This window comes from Triticum urartu, chromosome 5 (assembly GCF_003073215.2).
Source record: "Triticum urartu cultivar G1812 chromosome 5, Tu2.1, whole genome shotgun sequence".
Lineage (NCBI taxonomy): Eukaryota > Viridiplantae > Streptophyta > Magnoliopsida > Poales > Poaceae > Triticum > Triticum urartu.
The window spans coordinates 499,825,016-499,834,327 of record NC_053026.1 but is presented as its reverse complement, the minus strand read 5'-3'; the positions used below and the strand labels follow the sequence as shown (position 1 = coordinate 499,834,327).

The 9,312-nt window shown below is 49.0% G+C and overlaps 1 pseudogene; it reads right to left on the bottom strand.

The window, feature by feature from the left end:
* Positions 1-273: 273 nt before the first annotated feature.
* On the bottom strand, positions 274-3,267 carry LOC125510112 (annotated as a pseudogene).
* Positions 3,268-9,312: the final 6,045 nt, after the last annotated feature.

Sequence of the window (9,312 nt, the reverse complement as noted above, 5' to 3'; positions counted from 1 at the left end):
ACTTACTGAAGAAATTGGCAGTTCAGTCCTCTGAACCTGTCACTCAGGTAATGCATTATGGTTCAGTTTGCGTCCAACTTATCATGCATCTGGTGGCGAAGTGGAGGTGAGATCTATGTTGATGCTAGAAACACATCAATGAGGTTCTTGTTTTTACTCAACAGTTGAAACACCCTTGCAAGTAATAAACTTATGAGAGAAGATACAGGTCTCGTTAGCATCGGTATTCTCATTATCTTTCGACATCTGAGACCATTTGCAAAGAGTGAGATATGTACTGAATCACACTGAATCCATGATCCTCCTTTTTATTCATGACGTGAAAAATTACAACTCTGAGAACTTGCGTATACATGTCGTGTACTATCTGTTTCATTTACACGGTTACGGACTCCGTAATAAGCTGAGCACCAACAGCACACATGATGAGCAGAGGTAGGACGCATCACTCACTCGCTGTCCCCATCCTGAACTCAGCTTCTGTCATGATCCTTGCTGCCCCTCCCTGCCAATTAGCAACACTTACATAAGTTTTGGTTTTGAAAACATGTTTGTTCGATCAGTACAGTAATTTCATACTATCTATCATAATCCACAAGAGAGAGGACCATTTATTATCCATCCAAATATCATAAGAGCACTGTTATGCATGCTAGAAATAGCATCATGCTCATGCATATGTGAGTGTCTTACCATTAGAGCCTCTGTTCCACAGGACCTCAGAGTCAATCGAGGTGAGGTGTTGATCATCAAGCCTCTTCCATGTCTTGATAGACTTCACTCCTTGCCACTCTCCGGTCTCCGTCTTCTCAAGCTGCACAGACACCACCCTTGCTCTTCTCGACCACCCGGCCTTCCCATATGCATGGTAACCGAACCCACCGGCATAGCACAGCTGAATACCAGTGAGCTTCCCGCAGAAGTCATTTAAGTGATCATGTCCTATGAAGGCAGCCTTCACATCTCCAGCTTCCACCATGGTGGTAAAGAAGCCCGAGTTGATTGACGGCGAGCTGATGCCCTCCTGCTTCACTCCTGTGAAATTGGATGCCGTGAAGCTGCTGAACTCCGGCAATGGAATGTGGAAGTACGCAAGAGCAGGTGCCGGCTCCTTCTGTCTGGGTTCTTCATTCGTGTAGTTTTTCTGCATTTTACAGTGAGTTTTGTTATTTTAACTTGTAACAAACATATGTACACAGCACCAACAAAATGAGATTACCATACTAGTGTCGTCACGGAAACAACTTGGTATTCTTAAATCTCTATATTCAGTTTAACCCAGAAAATATTTTGAAACCAACAGTATTCGGAACTGCAGTAACAGCAAACTGATATATCATCTATTCTCAAATAGCATGAATTTCTTGAGTTATGTCTTGAGAATAAATAGCAACAATATTTTGCAGAGTTAATATGGTTCAACAGATAATTATTGTGTTGTTGCTGATAGCAAAATAGCATCCACCTACTCAGTATCACACCAAGATGGTGACAAAGTGCTAACTTATTCACCTGGAGGCTCGAAGACGTTTTCCGGAACCAAGCTTCCTGCGAAGCCTTGATCCAGCCATAACCAGGGATTGATGGCACGGTAGAATAGTCACCACTGTCAAGAAAATACATGTTGAGCACTGATTTGTTAGCCAGCAGTGTTCCCTCAACCCCACCAACTTCCAGATTATAATTCCCGAAGCCATCGATTTCTACTCCTTCAGGATTGAAGCGTGAAAGAGTGTTCTTCATGCCCACAAGGTGTCGCATCACGCCCTCCCGTGACAGGGTACCCTCTTGGTCATGGTTACCAATCCCAGCAGCCCAGGGAAGGTTCATGGCAATGGCCGGAGCTATTGCTGCATCCATTGATTTGGCCGCGTCGGTCGAATCCGCGCCGTAGATGTTGTCACCTGCCCAATAAACACTGAGGTTGAAATTATCTATGCACATTTTTCTTTGAACCATGCTATCTATGCACATGTGACCAAGAGGTCACGGGTTTGAGTCCTAGAAACAGCCTCTTGTAGAACGCAGGGAAAGGTTGTGTACAAAAGACCAAAGTGATCCCAGGACCCTACGCAAGCGGGAGCTACGTGCACCGGGCTGCCCCTTCTATCTATGCACAATTTTTCAGAGGAAAGACTTTTCTTTTAACTTTTAAGATGGCCCTGCTATGACTGAAAGCAAACTTATGTATGCAATCACCATCACTGCAAATGCATAGTAGCACAAATCATCGCTAGCACATGCCGTAATCTCGGTGTTTCTGAAAAGATAATAAAAAAATAGGTTGCTAAATTTGCAGCCTTGGAAACATCACCGAGATCGCCCGTGAAACAAGACGACGAAAAGAAGACAGTAACCTGGAGATAATCACAGAGGCGGCTACATTTGTATCTTTCCTGTTTGTGTTTTAGCTCCATGTGGACGCAGTCGTGATCAATCAGACAGTTTCATCTTCATCTTGGTCCTGGATGGACAGACCAATCGATTAACTGAAACCCCAGCGGATGAGCGACTGCCCAGCCCAGACCCAATTTCAGTGCAGCTCGTGCTTCAGATTTCTTAATTCTTTGGGGATTACTCCACCAACTCATGGATTAACCAGGAATGCATGACACCAACGAATCACTAGTCAATCGGAGTATTAATCGAATAACAGAGCAGGGAAGAGGAGGAGGATGGGTGGGGGTCGGACCTGTGAAGACGACGAGGTCGGGGTCCTCGGCGCGGATGACGCGGTAGAGGAAGGCGGTGGTGTTGAGGTCGGAGCAGCCGGCGACCTGCTCGGGCAGCACGTCTTCGCACCGCGGTGCTCCGCCCGTCCGCGTAGTGCATGTCCGCCACCTGCAGCACCTTGAACGTGCCGCCCTCCCGCCGGAACCGCAGCCCGCCGCCGCCCCTCTTCTTTCCCTTCCCCGCCGCCGCCGCCGCGACGAGGAAGAGGGCGAGGAGAAGGAGGAGCATCGGCGGCGGAAAGCGCCGGAGGCCGAGGCGGGCCATGGCGGCCGAGGGTGCAGCTGGCTAGAGCGGCGCGGCGTGGTTCGGAGTGAGAAATATAACCGGGGGATCACTGTTGCTGGAGAAAGTGGCGATTCGTGGTTGTGGTGGATTTCCATTCTTTATAGGAGGATCTGGCCAACGTGGCCGGGCGCCTGCGGTCTGCCAGTTCGCGTTTGGCGGCGACCGCACGGTGAGATTGAGGGCGGTTTGACGTGAGCCCGCCGACGCCGGCGAGTTTTTTATGGTGCGGGGGGCGGGAGCCGGGATGGATATCCACAGTTGAGCTGGGATGCCGTGCGTCGTACAGGGATGGAGCCCGTTGGTTGCGGTGCGCGCCGAGGGAGACGGAAGGAAGAAATGGCGCAGCTTATTCTATCCTGCCTTGCATATTCAGCTTTCCCCTACTTCTATTTTAATCGGATTTGCTAATTCAGTACTAAAGTTTTATCTGAAACATCCGCGAATCCTCCCCCACCTCCCTTGCATCCCCCAGGGCGACTCGAGGGTGATCCAGACCCCCCCCCCCCTTCCGCCTCTCCCCTTGCCACTGCCGGAGGTAGCCCTGGCAACTCCATGTGGACGCCGGTGAGGGTGGCGGCGAGGTCTTCGGTCACGCTTCCTCCCTGGGAGCGGACCTAGGGTTCCAGGCGGTAGCCTTGGTGGTGTGGGCGGCGCCGTGCCAGCGGCGGGCGGCGGGCGTTGGAGTTGGGCCGCCTTCCCTCAACTGTGTGGGTGGCGAGGCAGCGGTGGACTTGGGCCTCGTGCATCGGGGCCCCCGCGTCCCTCTGTGTCAGATCTGAAGACGGTGTCCCGTCGCTTGCAGCAGCCTCCTCCATGTCAGGTTCGATCCGATCTGGTTGTTGGCTGAGTGGATGTGGAGTGGGGTGCTCTGGATCGGGGTAACCCCTTGGCCTCTGGCGGCGGCGGCGCTTCAAGCGTTGCTCTCCTTCCTGAAGGCAACGTTGAGGTTCATCTCCCCCTCCCCCCCCTTCCCCTGCACCCGGGTGAAAGCCCACAACTTTGGTTCAGGCGGCGGCGCCGTTTTGGGTCTGTGGGGAGGAGGGAAGGCAGCTGTGTGCTTTGGGTGCTCCTGGTGGCGCCGGATTCTCCTTCCGGTGGTGACTCTTCGCCATGGATGACTGGTTCCCTCCTATGGCTGTCGTGCTCTCCCCCATGTGGTCATGTCTGTCCGGCGGATCGATGCCCATGGCCTAGGCGAGAGGGGATAGTGGTCCCCTCACTAGTAGAAAAAGGGCCATTTGTCCCGGTTTGTAAGGGCCATTTGTCCCGGTTTCCGAACCGGGACTAAAGGGTCGTTACTAAAGCTCTAGGCCTTTACTCCCGGTTCTTACACGAACCGGGACAGATGGGCCTCCACGTGGCCGGTGCGGCGAGCCCAGGCAGGAGGCCCTTTGGTCCCGGTTGGTGGCACCAACCGGGACCAATAGGCATCCACGCATCAGCTGTTCAGGGGTTAGGGTTTTTGTTTTTTTCTGAAGAGGGGGGGGGGGGTTGGGGGTTTTGTATGGTTAATTAAGGTGTTTCATATATTGTGTTAGGTAGCTAATTAATTAATAGAGAGAAGTGTCCTCTCTTATCTCCGTGCTTGGTCGACGCTACGTACTATATGTATAGAGAGCACTCGACACGCTAGCTAGTAAGAAAAATAAAGGAAACAGAAGATTGTCATGAACATATGCATACAGAGAGAAGTGATATCGACCTCTCCTTCTCCGAGAGATTGGTCGAACAACAAGTTTTCGTATATCTATCCGACGCTACAGGCTACATATATACAATATAAGATCTCTTACAATATAATCCCCTAATTATATATGAACACAGGGTCCACATAGTATTCTCCGTCTTTATCGATCACGTGGTCAAGAAAGAATGCCGCCAATTCCTCTTGAATTCCTCGCATGCAATCTGGTGCTAGGAGTTCATCCCGCATCCGAAATATCTAATTTGAAGAAGGGGGTCAATACATATATATGAATGAATGAAACTCAACACAAAATATGGTAATAAAGTTAAATTCTGAATATTATTGCTTACGCACTTCATATTGTTTTTTAGTGTAGCCCGCTCACAGGTCGTGTGGCGGATGGACTCGCAAACGTAGTATCCACAGTAATTATTCCCGGCTTCCTGCCACAACCACTTTATAAGAAATATAGGTCAATCAAACTAATAAGCAAGCATGCTAAATGGTATTGATGTAACTAGCACTTGAATCACTAGGAGATGCGCGGAACATGCTAGTAGTACTTACTTTCGGGTGTTTAAATTACAGCTTCTTCGGCAGTCCCGGAGCTTTTGAGGTGAATTTTTTCCAAACCCTGCCAGACAAAGAAAACAATTACTTGTTATCAGGAAGTGAACAAAGTTGCCGATATGGTGCGATAATGATCGATTTAACTTACTTCTCGAGAATTTCAGTCATGTCCGCATACTCCTTGGGATCTTTTCATCTCGAGTCTAAGACGGTTACTAGTCCCTGCTCGAGCTTAATCTCTAGGAAAATATAGTGGAACCTGCGCACGCATGCATAACTCATCAATTACATTACTGTAACCTCGACTAATAAGGGAAACCGAATATGCACAAGAAAGTAACACTCACTTGAAGTTGTAAGGAAAGAGTATTATAGCTTTGTTTTGATTTAATACCAACGATCGTAGCAAGTTGGCCTTGGTATCTCTTTTCTGAAATTCAACCGAATATGCATCTATGATATTTGGGTTAATGAACCCAATATCACCGATTTGTCTTTTTTTCAATTCGGCGATCTTCAATCTGCATAATATAGGGAGGATAATTATAAATACATGCAATGAAAGAGCTGACATATATATAGAGACTTAATGACAGAAGTAGTACTTACAGATAGTAGCAAGTGACCGTTAATTTATCGAGGGCCCTTTGATTGAAAAACTGGAAGAACTCCTCAAATGAAACATTCAACAGATCAGTTCCAACGAGTTCATGCTCCTCTTTAACTCTCAGCGTCAAAGTATCCCCCCAGACTCCCTGCAGGTTTTCATGTACCAATCATGGAACCTTCGCATCATCGTTGTTAGAGACCTTTCATCTTTGACGAGAGGCTTCTAGTACTCGTATTTGTGTTCTTCCACCTCCAAGAATTCATAATGTACATCGTCGGGCAGGTAATCTTCAAGATTGTTATAATCGGGCACCATCCTCGAATCGTTAGCGACGATATCGCTAGACACCTTGAGCGGCGGGGACGATTGGTTTGCTTGTTCACCGAGCTGGGCAATTTTTTCCGCAGCTCGTCGTTCCGCTAACCTTTGATCACTGACAGTACTTCCCGACTGCTCCGCTTTGATAAATGACCTTTGAATAATGTGCTCATAGTTGCCTTTCGGCGGAGACTTTGATGGTTTCTTCAGGGCTTCCATAGTGCGCTTCGCTTTCACCAGATCTACCTTCTCCTCCGGAGGTGGATGCTTCTTTGCTTTCACCCCTTCAAATAAGTTCCTCACTTCATCTCACACGATCTTCTCGTTTTCCTCCGGGGTCCTCTCGTATGGTAACTTCTCTGGAGTCTTCAGAGAAGGACCGAATCTGTATTGCCTCCCGCCTCTGGATGTACTGCTAGACGCCGGAGCAGACGGAGCGGCTGCGGCTGTCTTCTTTCCTTGCTTACGAGGAGGAGGACTATGACGCGCCGGAGTAGCCGGAGCGGCGGCGGGGTCTCTTCCGCCCTTGCTGGCGAGGCGGAGAAGGAGTAGGTTGGCTGCTCGGGCGCGCCGATGCAGGCGGAGAAGGAGGCGGAGTGCCGCCACGCGCCGGAAAAGGAGGCTGAGTGCCCTAATCACTCGCCGAAGGAGGAGGCAGAGTACCCTAACTCGCCGGAGGAGGCGGAGGCGTCCAGTTCGGAAGGTTGATGAGCTCCTTCCGCCATAGACATGGAGTCTTCAGAGAAGAACCCAGCTGAGTCTCCCCTTCACCGGTAGGGTGGTCAAGCTCGAGGTCCTCAAATCCGTCCGTTATTTCATCCACCATCACCCTAGCATATCCTTCTGGAATCGGCCGACAGTGAAAAGTTGCGCCAGGTTCAGGAGATGCAACAGAGCCAACAGTCGCCTTGACTTTCAAATTCTTCCATTGCATCATAAGGTGGCAATTTTGAGACCCCGTGATTAAGTCCACGGGGTAGCTAGCAGGAGCCGTGAAGACAGGCTCCAGCTGCTGCAGCTCGATGGAAGCCACGCTGCTTCTCCGCTAAGATGGCAGGGTAGCTTCGGGGGAAGCTTAGGCGGGTAGCTTGTTGTGATCTGCTTCTCGTTGCTCTATCGCTTGTACCCTTGCGTGCAGCGCCTGAATTTGGATCTGCTCCACTTTCTTCCTCCTCTCCTGGCATTTGTAAACGCCTGCGTCCGGAAACCCAGCCTTCCATAAAACGGAGCCTGGCGTGCCTCGTGTCCGTCCAGGGTGCTCAGGATTCCCGAGGGCCATTATGAGCTCGTCGTTCTCTCTATCTGGAATGAACGTCCCCTCCTGCGCTGCGGTGATATACTCCTGAAGCTTGGTGACGGGTATTCGCAGTTGCTCGTTCGTCCAAACGCACTTCCCTGTGACAGGGTCCAAGCTTCCGCCAACCCCGAGGAACCAAGTCCGGCAACGGTCTGGTCAGTGCAATGTCTCTGGTTCGATCCCTTTATCAAGCAGGTCATTCTCAGCCTTGGCCCACAACGGCCGGGCTTTGAGGTAGCCACCTGACCCCGTGCGATGGTGATGCTTCTTCTTCGCAGCATTTTTCTTGTTTGTCACTGACATCTTCTTACTCTTGTTCGATGTCTTGTGGGCCACAAATGCGGGCCAGTGATCTATGATCTTCTCATACCGACCGGTGAATTCTGGTGTCTTGTCTTTGTCGACAAACGATGTTTTCAGCTCATTCTTCCACCTCATGAATAGTTCTGCCATCTTCTTAAGAGCATGCGACTTGATCAATTGCTCTTTAACTGGCTTCTTCGGATCCTCCTCTGCCGGTAGGGTGAAATTTGCCTTCAGCGCGGTCCAAAGATCATCTTTCTGCATATCGGAGACATAAGACACCTCAGGGTCTTCATTCTTAGGCTTTAACCATTGGTGGATACCGATCGGGATCTTGTCCCTAATAAGAACCCCGCACTGAGCAGAAAATGCTTCCTTTGTCCGGATGGGTTCAATCGGCATGCCATCGCGCGCGATTGCTGTGATCTCAAACCTTTCATCCGAGCGCAAATTTTTCTTCGGGTCTCGTCTCTTTACCGAAGTTGTGCTCGATCCGGAGGGCTAGAAAAAAGAAGAAAGACGAGAGTTAATTAATATGTGTACATATAACAAAACAATGAATGCATCAATTAGCTAGTCAGCACATGCTTAACTAATATATATACCTGGCCGGACTCGGTTCGGTCACTGGAGCCATCATCACGGTCTCCTTCTTGCACCGGCATTGGGTCACCGGCTCAAGGTCTCCTTCTTTCACCGGCATTGTGTCACCGGAGCCATCATAATCATAGCCTGCTTCTTCACCCTGTCCTTCCAGACCATTGTTTCATTCAGAAACGACATGATGGCATCACTTCCTTGTGCGATTATGTCCCCAACACCACTTCTGTTGCTTCGTCTCGGGGGTGTTCCATAGTTTCTGCAAATATTTACAACATGGCAATTATTATTCAAACATGACAGATGGATATATTAGTGGCAAACGTAGAACTAACTAGCTAATCACAATAAGGAATCATATTAGTGGCCTCGATGCTGCTTCTCTAGGGTTTGGGGTGGTCTCGGCAACGCTTCAAGGGTTTGGGGTGGCCTCGACGACAACACTCTTTTAACTTGGTAAATTTGGGTGGCCTCGAGAGAGTTTGTTGGGTAGGGGCGCGACGGGAGGGGGTAGGAGACCGACATCGTTTTTTTCTAGGGTTTGGGTGTCCTCGAGAGTTTTGGTCGAGCGAGAGGGCCGGGGGGTAAGAAATAAAAAGAGGAGAAGATCAAAGAAAAAAAATAAGAAAAAAAGAGGAGAAGAAGAAAGGAATAGAGGAGAAGAAGAAAAAATAGCATTTTTTTCTATTTTTTCTTCTTCTCCTCTTTTTTTCTTCCTTTTTTCCTCTTCTTATTTATTTCTCCTCTTCTTCTCCTTTTTCTTTTCCTTCTTCCTAAACTAAACATAAACTAAAATAATCCTAAAACTAAACAAAGTTATCGGGACAGGGTATATCGACAACGAAGAAAAAAAAGAGGAGAAGAAGAAAGGAATAGAGAAGAAGAAGAGAAAATAGAAAATAGAAGAAG